Source organism: Ursus arctos, unplaced genomic scaffold (genome assembly GCF_023065955.2).
Source record: "Ursus arctos isolate Adak ecotype North America unplaced genomic scaffold, UrsArc2.0 scaffold_28, whole genome shotgun sequence".
Classification (NCBI taxonomy): domain Eukaryota; kingdom Metazoa; phylum Chordata; class Mammalia; order Carnivora; family Ursidae; genus Ursus; species Ursus arctos.
In genome coordinates, this window is record NW_026622963.1 from 7,928,479 (window position 1) to 7,947,846 (window position 19,368).

The 19,368-nt window shown below is 40.6% G+C and overlaps 1 pseudogene; it reads right to left on the reverse strand.

Moving 5' to 3' along the window:
* Positions 1-17,495: 17,495 nt before the first annotated feature.
* Positions 17,496-18,443, reverse strand: LOC113241017 (NADH dehydrogenase (ubiquinone) complex I, assembly factor 6-like; annotated as a pseudogene).
* Positions 18,444-19,368: the final 925 nt, after the last annotated feature.

The window sequence follows — 19,368 nt, forward strand, 5'->3', positions numbered from 1 at the left end:
AAACCCAAGAGTCAGTACTTTGTTCTGTGGGCGAGGGAACATCATCCCAAAGGCCTGCATTTTACAGATCTCACGTCGAATACTTAGATGGATAGACCAGTCCTTGTCCTTGTTTATTGGGGGTGGGAGATCATGAGAGCTTCATCTACAGCAGTGGGGAAGGAAGAGGACTGTAGTGGATCCAGGAAATAGTGGGTATCCAGAAGCAGAGGGGTTAACGCAAGAGCAGTAGGTCACAGTATGATTTCAGGACTGAGCGTGTGCCAGGGCACCCCTTTACGTGATAGTCGGCGTGTACAAAGGGAGAGGAGTCATTTACTTAAGTTACAAAATAAAGGGGCTGGACTCTGAATAAAGAGATTGTAAAAATTACTAATGAAAACACAAAGACTTTTGTTGAGAGAATAGTTCAAACATATTGTTTCAATTATCCTCTCTCTGACCAGTATATCAGACAATCAGAAAAGTAATGAACAAAAGTTAAAAACAAACAAACAAACAAAAAACCGTTAGGGGCCCTTGGCTGGCTCAGTCGGTTAAGCATCTGCCTTCAGCTCATGTCATAATCCCAGGGTCCTGGGATCCAGCCCCGCAATGGTTCCATGCTCAGCCCGGAGCCTACTTCTCCCTCTTGTCCCCGCTCATTCTCTCTTGCTATCTCTGTCACTATCTCTGTCTGTCTCTCAAATAAATAAATAAAATCTTTTTAAAAAAAAAAAACCCCATCATAATCCACATAAATGTTTAGAGACCAGCATAGAGATAGTAGGAAAGTTAAAGTTATTTAACAATATGAATTCTTTTTTTAAAAGATTTTTTATTTATTTATTTGACAGAGATAGCCAGCCAGCGAGAGAGGGAACACAAGCAGGGGGAGTGGGAGAGGAAGAAGCAGGCTCATAGCGGAGGAGCCTGATGTGGGGCTCGATCCTGGAACACCGGGATCATGCCCTGAGCGGAAGGCAGCCACCTAACGACTGTGCTACCCAGGCGTCCCAATATGAATTCTTTAGTATATATTCAATTCAATATTGCCATCAATTTTAATAGATGAATAACAAGAATAATGACACAGGTAATATAGTATATATTTGGTTGTTTTCTCAATTTTTCCTTTTGTTAAAGAACTTATTAAATGAATAAAGCATGATTTGATTTCATATCTGTGGCTTCTGATAAAATTAGTTTATGTATCAGAAAAAGAATTCACTATCAGACAACGTGTCCAGATTTTTAGTTTGTCCAGTCATCACTGTCAAAGCAGAGAGGAGGGAATGACTAATTTCGCCTGGGGAAGTCTTTCACAAAGAAGGTGACTTTTGAGCTGGCTCCTAAAGCATGAGTTAGCCAAGCAGGGAAGGGGAGGATGGGCAAAGCTCAGAAGGAGTGAAAAAACGTTTTTGAAAGTTGCCATTAAGCTGCTCCCTTTTACAAAAGACCTATATCAGTACCCGTTTTCGCTAACCTAAAGAAATCTGGAGGATTTTTGTTTTTACAAAAAAAGGGGGGAAAAGGCAAAAAGCGAAGACAGCGTGGCTCAGCATTTGTCTTGCAGCCAGCCGTTATAGAGGCAGTGCACCCCCAAGCAGCAAGAGCGGCCTCGTCAAGCTCTTTCCCTGGGAACCATCCCCAGCCGCCATAGCTTTGAGCTATGTTTGTGAACATCTGTGGGTTTTTTTTTTTTGTGAACATCTGTGTTTTAGCTCAGTTTTGTGCCTCCGTTAGCAAGATGTGTCCTAAGGTATCAGAAAAGCCTAAGAGAGGTTATTTTTTGCGTCTGGGAATGCTCAAAACTTTTCCGAATAAATGAACGGTAATTGCTTCCCCTTTGCTTTGCACTATTTTGATTTCTGAAAGATGTCATAGGAATGCTGTACTTTTAGATAGCGAAGAATCTGTATTGAGCATAAGGTTTATGGGGGTAGCAAAAGGAGATGTGCCATGATCATCTCACTTTTACCATAGTCTCTTCTCCCGGGAGTGCCTTTCCTACCTCCCACTCCCACTCCACCTACTCGAAGGTCTTAACTTTTATTTTACCGCCCTGTGAATCTCTGACTTCTCAGACCTGGGTGAAGTCCTATAACCCTTTGATTTTACCTCCAGGAGAGCACTTGTGTCATGGGATTGTCCTTGCTAGTCCATTTATCTGTCTTCCCTGCTAGCATAAAAGCTCCTTAAGCACAGGCTCTGGGTCCACAGTTGTATTCCTAGCCCCAGGCACAGTGCCTGGCACACAGTATATGCTCAATAAAGACTTGTTAAATGAACACCTACAAGGGTCTGAATATATGTTCTCCAATTTAGCATCTACTCACCCTTCAGGCCTTAGCCTAGACCGGACCAACAAGTATGCTGTGAATGGGGTACCCGTGTGCTGAGACAGGGATCCTGTCGGTCCTCAGGGTGGCCAGGCAGAGCCTGAGACAGCTAGACGCCCTAGACGGTCACCTCCAGCCAAGAGCAATCTGTGTGTGCTGTGAGAAACTTTGAGAAGCACTTAGACATTACCTCCTTTGGGGTACTTCTTTCTGGTACCCTCACTTTAGCTTCTTGTTTGTGGCCGCCACAGACCACATGCTGAGCGAATGGTGTCTTTATCACAGTCGGATCCTTACCGCCTGAGCCAGGACTCTGCACATAGTTCAGTGTTCAACAAGTATTTGTTGAAAGAAGGCATGAGTGAGGGAGCATTTGTATTAAAATTTTAAAGACAGTCAGAATTTCAGTGTGTAGACGAAAAGCAGTCCGTGGAGAAGGATGACACATTTGAAGGAGAACTTCATCTGATTGTTTGATTTAGGGTCCAGCAGGTCCTCGAACAGTGTCTGGCACACAGACATTCAATGAATAATTTTGAATGACTAGAATGAAATGGCAATGAACATAGGCAGAGATCTGTGAAGAATCTGGAGTGGTATCGTGGAGGTGAGATTCTGTTTGTCTAGAATCAAAAGTGTATGAAGAAGAATACTGATAAGAGGTTGGTTTCCCCTTTACTGTAGTTCGATGAAGGCTTTGGCTACTTTATGCTTATATCTAAGTCAGATAAACTCGGGGGAAAACAGCAATTCTATCCAGGATTGGAGAAACAGCCTCTAATGCTGGGATTTTTAGGCCAAAAAAGGGCTAATTTATATAGTTAAGACTGTTGTATGGTGTTTAAGGCCCTTTCAGTGGGGGCCCCTTTTGCTGAAACTGCATCCTGCTCCAGGCAACCCGATGGCTGCTCTGGATTAGGACTATCTTGGCTCCAGTCTGATCTCTCAAGCCTTCTGCCTAGAGCCCCGGTGGTTATAAATGCTCATGCCGGCCAAACCCACAGATGGAATCATCAGCCCCCTTCAGGGAGGGGTGGTATTGATGAAACCTTAAACTGATTATGTAAGTCCCTTACGGAAAATAATTTACCCCCTTTTGCCCACTGGAATTACCCTATCCTAAAAGATTTATCAGTCATTTCCTTGCCTTCTTACCATTCTCTGCCTGCTTGGGTTTTCCGTGTTTTATTTGCTTTCCTTGACTAATAGCCAGGAGGCTGTAGCCTCCAAGAAACCTAGAGCACAGATCCCTTCGACATTTCTGTTCTTTGGCCGTCTACTAACATTTGACTGGAAAAAACATTACTGGCATATTACCGTGATTCAGTTTTCCAAAATGTCCAATTTCACTGATTCTGTAGGTAGACCTCCTTGTCATAAGGGCACAGTAAAAATGTCTTATGTTGGGAGTGCCTTTTGGATCTTTCTCTTGGATTTCTTTTTTTTCTTTTTTCTTTTTTTTTTAAAGATTTTATTTATTTATGTGACAGAGAGATAGCCAACGAGAGAGGGAACACAGCAGGGGAGAGGGAGAGGAAGAAGCAGGCTCCCAGCCGAGAAGCCCCATGTGGGATTCGATCCTGGAACGCAGGGATCACGCCCTGAGCCGAAGGCAGACGCTTAACGACTGCGCTACCCAGGTGCCCCAGATTTCTTTTTTTTTCTATATCGGGATTGATTATCCTTCTTAGAATTTTTCTGCCATGTGGGTGGCACAGAAAACGCCTGGGGCCTCTTCCCACTTGAGAGAGAACTGGGAAGATGAGTCAGGAGGTATCCCAAAGAAAGAGGGGAGCACGATGCGGCTGTATGCTAGGCAGGAATCCATGTGGCACCAGGGTGGTAATGCCTGGCTTAGAGTATTCATTCAAGATCTGGGCCAGGGCTCCCGCTACACTGTTCCTTGGCCTGGAGTATCCTCAGCATGTCTCTTCCATAGGGACCTCGCAGGGTTATAACCACATTAGGCAGTTGGTCAAAATTCAATGGTTTTGAATGTTGTGCTCCTGGCCTTGTACAATCATGAGTAAAGATCAAACATTCATGAAATTCCACAGAGATAGGGGCGCCTGGGTGGCACAGCGGTTAAGCGTCTGCCTTCAGCTCAGGGCGTGATCCCGGCGTTGTGGGATCGAGCCCCACATCAGGCTCCTCCGCTATGAGCCTGCTTCTTCCTCTCCCACTCCCCCTGCTTGTGTTCCCTCTCTCGCTGGCTATCTCTCTCTCTGTCGAATGAATAAATAAAAAATCTTAAAAAAAAAAAAAAAGAAATTCCACAGAGATAGGTTCAACTTCTAACAAAGATTTAGGAAAAAACACTACACTACTAAACTCAAATCAACATAGGCTATTTAAAAAATATGTAGGGGTGCCTGGGTGGCTCAGTTAAGCGTCTGCCTTTGGCTCAGATCATGACCCCGGGGTCCTGGGATGGAGCCCCACATCAGGCTCCCTGCTCAGCTGGAAGTCTGCTTCTCCCTCTCCCTCTGCCTCTGCCCCCTACTCGTGCTCTCTCTCTTTCTCGCTCTCAAATAAATAAATTTTTTAAAAAATGAAAAAAATAAGGCGCCTGGGTGGCTCAATCGGTTGAGCGTCTGCCTTTGGCTCAGGTCATGATCCCAGGGTCCCAGGATCGAGTCCGGTATCAGGCTCCTTGCTCAGCAGGGAGTCTGCTTCTCTCTCTGCCCTGCCCCGTTGTTTGTGCTCGCTCTCTCTCTCACACACAAAAAGAAAATAAAATCGGGGCGCCTGGGTGGCACAGCGGTTAAGCGTCTGCCTTCGGCTCAGGGCGTGATCCTGGCGTTCTGGGATCGAGCCCCACATCAGGCTCCTCCGCTATGAGCCTGCTTCTTCCTCTCCCACTCCCCCTGCTTGTGTTCCCTCTCTCGCTGGCTGTCTCTATCTCTGTCGAATAAATAAATAAAATCTTTAAAAAAAAAAAGAAAATAAAATCTTTAAAAATAAATAAATAAATAAAAATGAAAAAATATATGCTGTTTGTAATGTATCTTCGAAAATTATTTATTCCTCTATTGTAAACTTTTGCTTGAACTAAACAAAACAACCTCTTTGTCCCACCCTTGCCCCAAAGGGGTACAGAGATCCAGGGGAAAATTCTGAGAGGCATAGAAGTTTAGACCTAGATATGATCTTAGAAATTATCTAGTTTACTTCTCATTTGAGCTAAGAGAACTGAGAACCAGAGAGGCGAAGTGCTTGCTGTTCCTTAAGAGCAAAAGTAGGATATTGTTCATAGTGAAACTTCCAGCACCTACTGACATGTATATGACAAGCGCTCAGTAAAAGTTTGTCAAATGACTAAATCCGTTCCTTAATACACATAGTATAGTGCTTTGCATGCAGTAGGCACACCAATAAATTTTTATATTGCAATTATTCCACCAGGTGCAAATATAGCCAGAGAGTGGTAAGCCTGGAACCAGACCACAGATGTGTGGCCTTCCTGACTGGTACTCTCTCTACCCCTCTGGACTGTGCCTCTGGAAATGCCTGCAGTCATCTAGTCTCCTTGAGATTGAATGAGGGTTTGGGGTTTTTTTTGGGTTTGTTTTGTTTTGTTTTGAGAGAGAGAGAGAGTATAAGCGGGGGAAAGGGAGAAGCAGGCTCCTGGCCGAGCAGGGAGCCTGATGCGGGGCTCGATACCAGGACCCTGGAATTACTACCCACGCTGAAGGCAGGCAGACGCTTAACTGATTGAGCCTCTCTGGCGCCCTGAGATTGAATGCGGTTTAATCACGGAGTCTACTAAGCCTACATCCTAGTCTCAGCCTCCTGCCTTATTCTAGAAAGGAATGATCACTGGATTTGAGTGTGCATGGCAACTTTGAATTGACTTTAGAGCTAGAAAGAAGCAACAGTGCAAGTAATTGAAAAGTCACTGTGTTTGGCCAGTGCTTCTCTCCCTGACCGCAGCTGACTTCCTAAAGTTTGCTTAGGAAAATAATAAAAGCCATTAACCTTCCTTGAGCCCACATTAGCCAGATAGTGGGAGGAGGCCAATGGAAGCATAAAGAATTGTTCAGAGTCAACAGGTGAATACACGGGTAATTATGAGGTAATCAGAGCTCTATCCATGGAGATAAAGGTCAAATAAACAGTGATCCTTCTAATTACTATGAGTGATGATATGTAAGAATGCCTCAGAAACCAAAATGATTCTTCATGTTCTAGGCACAAAAGGTTAAACACTTGATATTCTTGTTAGAGATCTTTTAGTTGCAAGAAAGAGAACCCAGCTAGCTCAACAATGGGGAGTTTATCATTTTCACGAACATCTAGACGTAAGGTTAGTTATAGCCAAGGTCAAATGGGCTGTAACAACATCTATTAGGAATCAAGGTCACCCTTTGGTCTCTCAGGACCCTTCCTGCCTGTCATCCCCACCCCTGCATCTGTTTCATTCTCCTTCTCTTCCTACTTTATTCCCTCAGTATTCCAGTTTTAAGTTCTCTAGAGAGAGAATATGATTGGTCCAGCTAAGCAGAGATGTCATTCTTGATCAAATAGCTGTGGCCATAGCTAAGACATGACGGAGTCATCTAATCTGTAGATGATCAAAGCTCCATCTTGGAGCTGATGCTAGTGAGAGAATAGATTCACTTAGAAGGGACTACGTGGGGAAGTAATGACTGTCATTTCTTTATTATAAAAGTAATGTATATTTATTTTTAAAAATTCAAAAAGCACAAAATTGTGGGTAGAAGGTCTGATTCTCAGTTCACAAACTCCACTATACAGGAATTACAATTTTGTTTTCCAGATAATTTATTGTCTGACTTCATGACTCAAGCATCTGATCTGCTGGGTCTACGAGAAAATGTCACCATAGTCCTTCCTGAGGTTTATACCCTTCCCAGGGCTTACTTCATACTCTCGAGCTCTTCACAGGGCCAAGGGACCATATAAAAGCCAGAAAAAGAAAGACTACTGGCACTTTAGTACATATTTCTATGTATATATATGTATGACATAGCATATATGGTCATTTCCGTAGATGACCATTTTCTATATGCACACATCCATGATCTTTAACAACAGAAAACCTTGCTCTTATTTTTCAATTAACCATGTATTATGCCAGGTGAAATAAGTCAGTCAGAGAAAGACAAATGCTCTGTGATTTCATTCATATGTGGAACTTAACAAAACAAATGAGCAAAAAGAAAAGAGAGAGAAGCAAATCAAGAAACAGACTCTCAGCTATAGAGAACAAACTGACGGTCACCAGGTGGTGTTGAGGGGGATGGGTTAAATGGGTGATAGAGATTAAGGAGGGCACTTGTGATGAGCACCAGGTGTTGTACGAAACTAATATTACACTGTATGCTAACTAACTGGAATTTAAATTAAAACTTAAAAAAAACAGGGGCGCTTGGGTGGCACAGCGGTTAAGCGTCTGCCTTCGGCTCAGGGCGTGATCCCGGCGATCTGGGATCGAGCCCCACATCAGGCTCTTCCGCTATGAGACTGCTTCTTCCTCTCCCACTCCCCCTGCTTGTGTTCCCTCTCTCGCTGGCTGTCTCTATCTCTGTCGAATAAATAAATAAAATCTTAAAAAAAAAAACTTAAAGAAAACATTATGTAAGAGCTAATACTCTGGAGTTTTCCCCAGTTTTATAGAGATATAATTGGCATACAGCACTCTGAAAGTTTAGGTTGTACAGCATAATGACTTAATTTACATATATCATGCAACGATTACCACAGTAAGTTTAGTTAACATCCGTCATCTCATATGTATATAATTTTTTCCCTTGTGATTAGAGCTCTTAGGATCTACTCCCTTAATGACTTTCATATATATCATACAGCAGTGTTAATTATACTCATCGTGTTGTACATTGCTTCCCTAGGATTTGTCTTATAACTGGAAGTTTGTGGCTTTTGACCACCTTCATCCAATTTCCCCTCACCCCACTCCCTATAATATTCTCTTTTTAAAAGCTGAATAATTAATAATAATAATAATAATAATAATAGCTACCATATATTATGTACTTATCATGGGCCAGACACCATCTTAAGGGCTCTACATGTTTATTTAAGCCTCACAATAACTTTGATTGATGTAGATGCTCTTATTATCCCCATTTGATAGATAAGAAAATCAGCATTGAAGGGTTAAATAACTTTCCCAAGAGGACAGAGGGGAATAGTGTGAAAGTTCCACAATTAATTAACCAGTTCCCCATTAATGCACATTTAAGTTGCTTCCGAATTTCCTTACTTATAAGCAATACTACAATAACCATTATAGAGGATATTGGTTGCCATGCCAGCATCCATTTTTATACTTTCCCACCATTAATACCTTGTTTTTCACTTGGAAGTTTCATTTTTCAGTTTTGCACCTTGGATGAGATTGATCCCTAGGCCCTTCCTGGATTAAGCCATATGATCAGGGGTACTTTCTCCACCCACTCTCTATAAACACTTGGAAACATGGGATAAAAATTTACATTCTCACCTATAATGTGCTCATTGCATCACTCTCTTCCAATATTAGTATTATCCTCTCATTGCTACTGGTAGTGCCTTGAAATTAATTTTAAATATATATAATAAAATTGATAAGTATGATCTAATAAGAAAGAAACAGCATACATGACTTCCATGTCATTGTAGAAAAAGAGAAGGACCAAAGAGAACTGGATCATTCTGGCAAAATAAGAGGGAAGTAGGAGGAAACAAGAATATGTATTTAGCAGAAAATAAAAAAGAATAAGAGGATAGGACTAAGCCCAATCTAAATTATCACACTATATGTAAATAGGTTAAATTTCACTAATCAAAGACAAAAGCTCTCAGATTGAGTAAAGAACAGTCTAAATGTTGTTAATAAGAGACATTTAAAATGATACCAGGCACCTGGGTGGCTGAGTTGATTAAGCGTCTGCCTTCAGCTCAGGTCATGATCCCAGGATCCTGGGATGGAGTCCCACATCAGGCTCCCTGCTTGGCAGGGAGTCTGCTTCTCCCTCTGTCCCTCCCCCCTGCTCATGCTCTCTCTCTCTCTCTCTCTCTCTCTCTCACACACACACACACACAAATAAATAAAATCTTTAAAAAATATTAAAATGATACCAAATTAATCTATGACAAAGTAGGCAAAAATATATAATGGGGGAAAAGACGGTCTCTGCAATAAATGGTGCTGGGAAATCTGGACAGCCACATGCAGAAGAATGAAACTGGACCACTTTCTAACACCCTACATAAAAATAAGCTCAAAATGGATTAAAGACCTAAATGTGAGACCTAAAACCATAAAACTCCTAGAGGAGAACATAGGCAATAATTTCTTTGATGTTGGCAATTGCAACATTTTCCTAGATGTCTCTCATAAGGCAAGGAAAACAAAAGCAAAAAGAAACCATTGGGACTACATCAAAATAGAAAGCTGCACGGTGAAGGAGACCATCAACAAAACAAAAAGCAACCTACTGAATGGGAGAAGATATTTGCAAATGATATAACTGATAAAGGATTAATATCCAAAATATGTAAAGAATTTACATGACTCAACTCCAAAAAACAAACAATGCAATTCAAAAATGGGCAGAGGACTTGAATAGACATTTTTCTAAAGAAGATATGAAGATTTCCAACAGATACCTGAAAAGATGTTTAGCATCACTCATCATCAGGGAAATGTAAATCAAAACCAAAATGATGTGTCTTGAAAGAAGTTACTGTGGCCAATGTTGAAGAGATTACTGCCTATGTTCTCCTCTAGGATTTTAATGATTCCTGTCTCACATTGAGGTCTTTAATGCATTTTGAGTTTATCTTTGTGTATGGTTTAAGGGAATGGTCCAGTTTCATTCTTCTATATGTAGCTGTCCAATTTTCCCAGCACCACTGTCTTTTTTCCATTGGATATTTTTTCCTGATTTGTCAAAGATTAGTTGACCATAGATTTGAGGGTCCATTTCTGGAGTCTCTATTCTGTTCCATTGGTCTATGTGTCTGTTTTTGTGTTAGTACCATGCTGTCTTGGTGATCACAGCTTTATAATATAGCTCAAAGTCAGGCAAAGTGATACCCCCAGCTTTATTTTTCTTTTTCATCATTCCCTTGGCGATTTGGGGTCTTTTCCGGTTCCATACAAATTTTAGGATTGTTTGTTCCAGCTCTTTGAAAAATGCCAATGGTATTTTAATAGGGATGGCATTGAAAGTGTAAATTGCTCTGGGCAGGATAGAAATTTTAACAATGTTTATTCTTCTAATCCATGAGCATGGAATGTTTTTCCATCTTTTTTGTGTCTTCCTCAATTTCTTTCATAAGTGTTCTGTAGTTTCTAGAGTATAGATATTTACCTCCTTGGTTAGGTTTTTTCCTAGGTATCTTACGGTTTTTGTTGCTACTGTGAATGGAACTGATTTCCTTAATTTCTCTTTCTACAGTTACATTGTTAGTGTATAGAAAAGCAACTGATTTCTGTGCACTGGTTTTGTATCCTGCCACGTTGCTGAATTGCTGTATGAGATCTAGTAATTTGGGGGTGGAGTCTTTTGGGTTTTCCACATAAAGTTTCATGTTATCTGCAAAGACTGAGAGTTTGACTTCTTCTTTGCCCATTTGGATGCCTTTTACTTCTTTCTGTTGTCTGATTGCTGAGGCTAGGACTTCTAGCACTATGTTAAACAATTGTAGTGAGAGTGGGCATCCCTGTCATGTTCCTGACCTTAAGGGAAAAGCTCTCAGCTTTTCCTCATTGATAATGATATTTACTATGGGATTTTCATAGATGGTTTTTATGATATTGAGGAATGTTCCCTCTATTCCTACACTGTGGAGAGTTTTAAGCAGGAACAGACGTTGTATTTTGTCAAATGCTTTTTTTGCATCAATTGAGGGGATCATATGGTTCTTGTCTTTTCTTTTATTGATGTGCTCTATTACATTGGTTGATTTGTTAATGTTGAACCACCCTTGCATCCAAGTGAAAATGAACTTTTGGGACTTCATCAAGATAAAAAGCGTCTGCACAGCAAAAGGAACAGTCAATAAAACTAAGAGGCAGGCCTCGGAATGGGAGAAGATATTTGCAAATGACATTACAGATAAAGGGCTGATATCCAAGATATATAAAGAACTTCTCAAACTCAACACTCAAAAAACAAATAACCCAGTCAAAAAATGGGCAGTAGACACGAACAGACACTTCTCCAAAGAAGACATACAAACAGTTAACAGACACATGAAAAAAATGCTCAACATCACTAGCCATCAGGGAAATACAAATCAAAACCACAATAAGATACCACCTTACACCAATTAGAATGACAAAAATTAACAAAACAGGAAACAACAAATGATGGCGAGGATGTGGAGAAAGGGGAACCCTCTTACACTGTTGGTAGGAATGCAAGCTGGTACAGACACTCTGGAAAACAGTATGGAGGTTCCTCAAGATGTTAAGAATAGAGCTACCCTACAACCAGCAATTGTACTGCTAGGTATTTAGTCCAAAGATAGAGATGTAGTGAAAAGAAGGGGCACATGCACCCCATTGTTCATAACAGCAATGTCCACAATAGCCAAACTGTGGAAGGAGTCAAGATGTCCCTCAACAGATGAATGGATAAAGATGTGGTTCATACATACAATGGAATATTACTCAGCCATCAGAAAGGATGAATACCCACCATTTGCAACGGCATGGATGGAACTGGAGGGGATTATGCTAAGTGAAGTAAATCAAGCAGAGAAAGACACTTATCATATGGTTTCACTCATATGTGGAACATAAGCAATAGCACGGAGGACCATAGGGGAAAGGAGGAAAAACTGAAGCGGGTTAAATCATGGAGAGAAATCATGAGAGACTCTGGACTCCAGGAAACAGACTGGGAGTTTCAGAGGGGAGGTGGATGGGGGGAGGGGTAACTGCATGATGGGTATTAAGGAGGGCACGTGTTGTGATGAGAGCTGGGTGTTATACTTAACCAATGAGTCATTGAACACTACATCAAAAACTAATGATGTACTATACAGTGGCTAACTGAGCATAATAAAAAAATAAATAAAATAAAATAATTCAGTCACAAAAAGAATCCCACAAGATATCACATTACATCTGTCAGAATGGCTAAAATCAAAAAGAAAAAAAACAACAACTGTTGGCAAGGATGTGAAGAAAAAGGAAACCTCATGCAACATTGGGGGGAATATAAATTGGTACAGCCACTGTGGAAAACAGTGTGGAGGTTCCTCAAAAATTTAAAAATAGAAATACCATATGATCCAATAATTCCATTACTGGGTATTTACGCAAAAAAAATGAGAACACTAATTTGAAAATATATATGAACCCTTATATTTATTGCAGCATTATATACAATAGCCAAGCCTAAGTGTCCATCATTAGATATATGAATAAAGAAGATATGGGATGTACATATACACACACACATATATATGTACATATATCTCCCATATATATGTATGTATATAGAATAGAATATTATGCAGCCATAGAAAGGATGAGCTATTGCCACTTGCAATAACATGGATGGACCTAGAGGGTATTATGCTAAATGAAATAACACAGGGAAAAACAAATACCATATGATTTCACCCATATGTGGAATCTAAAATACAAAACAAACGAATAAACAAAAAGCAGAATCAGATCTCTAAATACAGAGAACAAACTGAAGGTTGCTGGAGGGAAAGGGGTGGGTGATGGGCAAAATGGGTGAAAGCGAGTGGAAGATACAGGCTTCCAGTTGTGAAGTAAGTCATGGGAATGAAAGGTCCAGCACAGGGAATATATCAGTGATATTGTAACAGTGTTGTATGGTGACAGATGGGAGCTACACTGTGGTGAGCCTAGCACAACATATAGAGAAGTTGATCCCCTATGTTGTACACCTGAAACTAATGTAACATTGTGGGTTAACTATACTCAAAAAAAAGAAAAATAAAATAAAATGATACCAAAATGATGACAGTTAAAGAATGGTGTATCAAAGATATACCAGGAGAATGTAAACAAAAAGAGAACAAAAAGAACAAGTTAACATCTGACATAACCCAAGGCAAAAAAAAAAAAAAAAAAGAACAAAGGTGAATATTTTTAATAATACAAGGTTCAAGTCACAAAGAAGATGGAAATCGTGAACCATCACACACCTAACAACAACAACAAAAAATAAATATAAAGCAAAAACTGGAAAAATTATAAGGGAAAAGAAAAAACGATAATTTTAGTAAGATAAATTAACATTTATCTGGGACTATTTTATCAAGTGCAGAAAAAGTAAATAATAAGAACATCTTGAAAAATATTAATAGCTTGAATGTAATCGATTTAGAATAATTTTCTTTTTTAAAAAAATTATTTATTTATTATTTATTTGGCAGAGAGAGAGAACACAAGCAAGGGGAGCTGCAGGCAGAGGGAGAGGGAGAAGCAGGCTTCTTGCTGTGCAAGGAGCCCAATGTGGGGCTCGATCCCAGGACTCTAGGATCATGACCTGAGCCAAAGGCAGACACTTAACTGACTGAACCACCCAGGTGTCCCTGGAATCATTTTCTACACAAGTAAATTTAAAGCTTTGCATCTTACACATTGTTTTTAAATGTCTATAGGAAGTTGAGAAAAACTGGCAAAAAACCAAATATTACTAAATTCCAAAAAGTGGAATTCTCTTTTTCATTTTTTGAGGTATAATTGACATATAACATCATATTAGGTTTAGGTGCACAACTTAATGATTTGATATTTATATATATTGAAAAATGATCATCACAATAGTCCAGTTAACATCCATCAGCAGACATAGTTACATTTTTTTTCTTGTGATGAGAAGCAAAAAGTAGAATTCTTATAGGACATGTTCTTTGAGCATAATATATTAAAACTAGAAAAAAATCTAAACATGTGGATATATTTTTAAAATTCTAAAAAAAGGGGTGTGTGGGTGGCTCATTTAGGTGTCCGACTCTTGATTTTGGCTCAGGTCATGATCTCAGAGTCCTGCGATTGAGCTCTGCATTGGGCCCTGTGCTCAGCAGGGAGTCTGCTTGAGATTCTATTCTCTCTCTCCCTCTGCCCCTCCGCCCACCCTCGTCTGCTCTCTCTCTCTCTGAAATAAATCTTTAAAAAATAATAAAAATAAAAGGACAACTAAACATACTAGAAAGCTTATGCTTTGATACAGTAATTTGAATATTCAAATTACTGTAGCTTCCCCTGTGTCCCAAGTTCAGACAGGAAAAAATATCCCAAAAGATACAAAAATACTGATTCGAAGGGGCACCTGTACCTGTTTATAGCAGCATTATCAGCAATAGCCAAATTATGGAGAGAGCTCAAATGTCCATCAACTGATGAAAAGATAAAGAAGATGTGGATTATTTATACAATGGAATATTACTGAGCCATCAAAAAGAATGAAATCTTGCCATTTGCAACAACGTGGATGGAGCTAGAGAGATTATGCTAAATGAAATAAATCAGTCAGAGAAAGACAAATACCATATGATTTCACTCATATGTGGAATTTTTAAAAAAGATTTATTTATTTATTTGGGAGGGTCCAATCAGTTCAATAAGGCAAATTTTATAAACGAAGAGACAGAATTATTGCTCTCTGATGACAATATAATGTTTACTTAGAAAACCCTAGAATTAGCCAAAGGAGCTATTGAAATTAAAATAAGTCAAGTGGCCTGTTAAAAGATACATACATAAACAAAAATAGCTGATTTATATGTTAGCAAAAATAAATTAAAAGTTGAAATGGGAAAAAAGTGGTTCACAAAAGCAAGTGGGTTAAGCTATGTAAAGCACCTAGCATGGTTCCTAGTAGATAAGAGGTTATATTAACAAGCTATAAAAATAATATTGATTTCATAGATTCCTAGAAGCGAAATTACTGAGACAAAAGATAAATTTTTGAGATTCTTGATTTTATATATTGAAATTATTATTTTAACTTTTAAATGATCAAAGTGTAGTGTATATATAGGACCCTGGTAAACAATGCCCAGATCAAGAAATAGAACATTCCCGGCACCCCTTGCGTGCCCCCTCCTAGTCCCTAGCCATCTTCCTCCCAGGGGTATTTCTGACTTCTGACGGCACAGATTTGTTTTGCCTGTTTTGCACGTCACATGAATGCAGTCCTACCGATGTAGTCTTCTGATCTGGCTTCTTTTGCTCCGCGCTGGGTTTATGAGATTCACCCACATTGCTCACGTGCTTGTAGATTATTCATAGAGCTATATAGTATTTCACTGTATGAATTACCACAGTTTTCCATTCTTCTGTTGATGGGCAGTTGGGTAGTTTCCAATTTGGGACTCACAACAGGTGCTGCTAGGGGCATGGTAATACACGTCTTTTGGTGGACATGTGGACACTTGTCTGTTGCCTACCTACCTAGAATGAGAAGGGCATGTGTTTATTCAGCTCCAGCAGTATGCCAAGCAGGCTTTCAGTGATCACACCAATTTACACTCCCAACAGAAGTGTATGAGGGTTCTAGTAGCTCTGCATACTTGCCAACACTTTTTCATTTGAACCATTCTGGTGGGTATGTAGTGATATTGCATTATGGTTCCTCTTTTTTTTTTCAAGTGGTGAACCCTTTTATTATCCAATAGAGGTAATTGACAGCGATCACATGTTATGTCAGGTTTCCCCTCAGAGAGGCTCTATGAAGTTCAGATTCTCCAGAACGCACTCTTAAAAATGAACAAGACACATTAATAGCCGCAGAATACTAATCACATTGAAAGAACAGAGATGCTCTCTACTTAACTTATTCCTATTCCAGTTCTACAGACAGATCAGTAATCTGGAACAGTAGTTGTCAAATTGTTGTGATCCAGCACAAAGAATAATCGCCCAGCCCCCCTATAATTCATAAATTATATACACAGATCGTTGTCATTCTAGGAAGAGCATCTAAGTACAAAATAGGAGTTTTAAAAGGATGAAATAAAACGTTGTACAAATTAAAGTTTATTACTTTCTCTGCATGTCCATGATCAGAGACTACTTTTACTAAATTTTAGGTGTTATTTGATTAAGAAACTCAAATATCACACTCTGTTGAGCACCATTCGAATGCTTTTTCAAGTATTAATTCATGTAATTCTCATAACTACCCTGAGAGAAAAGTACCGTTATTCCCATTTCACATATATGGAAATTGATGTATAGAAGGCTAGATAATGGGCCCAACATGTGAGAGCTAGTACGTCGTACTGCCAAAATTTTAATTGAGGCACAATCATAACTGCTACTCTATTCTGAAGAATCATCTATCTCAAAAGTCATTCATTGTTAACTCAATCCAAAATTCCCAGGTGCCCCGGTGAATTATGGTTTTTATTTGCATTTAATAAAGCCGAGCACCTTTTTGTAGGTTTATTTGGCCATTGTCATATCTGGCAGAACGTCAATTAAGGACTTTGCTTGTTTTTCTATTAGGCTGTCTCTCTCGTTGATTTGTAAGGGTTCTTTATATGTTCTTGCTATGAGTTTTTTGTTAGATGCACATACTGAAAAGATCTTACCCCGCTTTATGGATTGCCTTTTTACGTTCTCGGTGGTATCTTCTGGTGAATAGAAGTCCTCATTATTTTGTTTTGTTTTGTTTTATTTTATTTTATTATTTTATTTAGATTTATTTATTTGAGAGAGAGAGAAAGCACAAGCAGAGGGAACAGCAGAGAGAGAGGGAGAAGCAGGCTCCCCACTGAGCAAGGAGACCAGTGCAGAGAGAGCTCCATCCCAGGATCTGGGGACCACGACCTGAGTTGAAGGCAGACGCCCAACCAACCGAGCCACCCAGGCTCCCCTAGAAGTCCTGTTTGTTTGGTTTTTTTTTAAAGATTTTATTTATTTATTTGACAAACAGAGAGACAGCCAGTGAGAGAGGGAACACAAGCAGGGGGAGTGGGAGAGGAAGAAGCAGGCTCCCAACCGAGGAGCCTGATGCGGGGCTCGATCCCAGAACGCCGGGATCACGCCCTGAGCCAAAGGCAGACTGAGCCACCCAGGCGCCCCTAGAAGTCCTGTTTTTTTTTTTAATTAAAAAAAAAAATTCTTGGCCTACGGCAAGGTCGCAAATGTATTACTCTGTTTTCTTCTAACTAAACTGCTTTTTTTTTCAATGCCATGAAATTATTTTAAGTTCTTTTTCTTCATGACTGAACATACACAGATAACGGAAGTAATGGAAACATTCTTCTGCTGTAAAGATGGGTGGAATATACAGAAATTCACGTGTTGAATTTTCTTCAAGTTGTCCTCCAGAGCAACTCGAAGAAAAGCAGGAACTGCTTTCACAAGAACACTGCTGTGGAAGGACCTAGCATGCTTTCAGTGCCAGTGTGCTGGGCTAGCTATGACATAAATATTTCATCTCTCACATTTATACCTTGGTTCTTCCGTAGAAAATCCTCTTGTGAAACACCATGTACTGTATTTGTCAAACAGACAGACATCCAAGGGAAGGAACACCCTTCTTCTGCAACCGTGATAGGGCGCTGCTCTCAAGCATGTGACAATGCCCTGTGCTTTTCCAGTGTGACTTGCCACATGAGCTGTATGAAGTTCCCTTTTACCCAATAGTTCTAGTGTTAAATGAAGAGTGTTCTGTGCGTTTTCAGCATAATTTTTCACTTCCTGGTGTTATGATGTGCTTTGTCATCCAAATTGTGTCTCCTTTACCAGTGATTTTCATAAGCCATCTTTTAGTCAGAGTATATCTTTGGATAGGAGCTTCCCAGCCCCCTTTTTTTCTCTCAGTCCCCTGTGGTGGGGGCCTGGCTTTTCATCCCCCCTGAGACTCTGTGAGGTCAGTCTGGGGCCCAGGAGTGAGGCCTCCCTCTGCGGGTGCCTCCCCCTAATTCACTGGCCCCCGGCCACCGTGGTGGAATGTTACAGTATACACCATCCACATGTTTTTCCAAAACTGCATTCACATCAGTCCCATTGTTTTCTCAGAGACTGAGTCCTTAACCAGCCTGAGCCAGTTCCACATTGAAGGGCAGCAGGGCAAGAGCGGCGCTCCAGGATTCTGCAGGGAAGGGCTGGGAGCAGAAAGAGCCCTCATAATCTGGTTTCTGCCGCCGTTCCACGCTGTGTCAGGGTCCGATGGCTTCAGCCATGCTCCTTCTGGCCCCCGGACGCTGCAGGGCAGCGGCTGCCGCACAGCCTGGGGACCCCAAATTGCTTTTTAAAGTGGGGAAATGGCAGTATACACAGCCACCAGTGGTGCACCAATGCTTGTATTGTCATATGCATGCAGGCTCTAGTAAGTTCCCAGCTGGCCAGAGCATCCTACCTGTCAGTAGGCCTGAGAGTCCAACGGGGCCTGCCCTGTTCCTGCAATAGCTGGAGAGCTGCTTCATTTACCAATCAGACACTGGTCCCAAAATGACCTGTTAGCCCACATTACATCAGTATCCTCTCTTTGGGAACGTTCGGGTTTAGTGCTACCAGTGAAGTGGGGAGGGGTGACACGTTCGAGCCATCAACACGGGTATTTCATCTGTCTCAGGGTAGCCTGTGCCAAGGTCATGCTCCAGAAAACTTGGGAAGACAGTTTAAAAAAGAATAATAAGGCTGGCTGGCTCAGTCAGGAGACCAGGGGACCCTTGATCTCAGGGTCGTGAGTTCGAGTCCCACGTTGGGCATAGAGAGTACTAAAAAAAGTAAACTTAAAATTTTTTAAAAAAATTAGATAGTACTAAGGCATTATGCTAAGAGCTTTGTGCATATTATCTCATTTAATCCCACAAAATTCTATGAGGTAGGAATGATTATTAACCCAGTTTTAGAGATGAAGAAACTGACGATCAGTGAGGTCAAGGAAGTTGCCCCAAGGAACCTAGTCAGTAAGTGTGGGACGTAAGTAAGTGCTAGAACGGGGATTGAAATACAGGCCTGCGTATTCAATGCCTATGTCTAGCTCCCTAGGCATGCGCGCGCATCTCGCAGTCATGCCGTGCAAGCCAGTTTGCTGCAGGTGGAACAGTCTTTCCTATAATCAGGCCA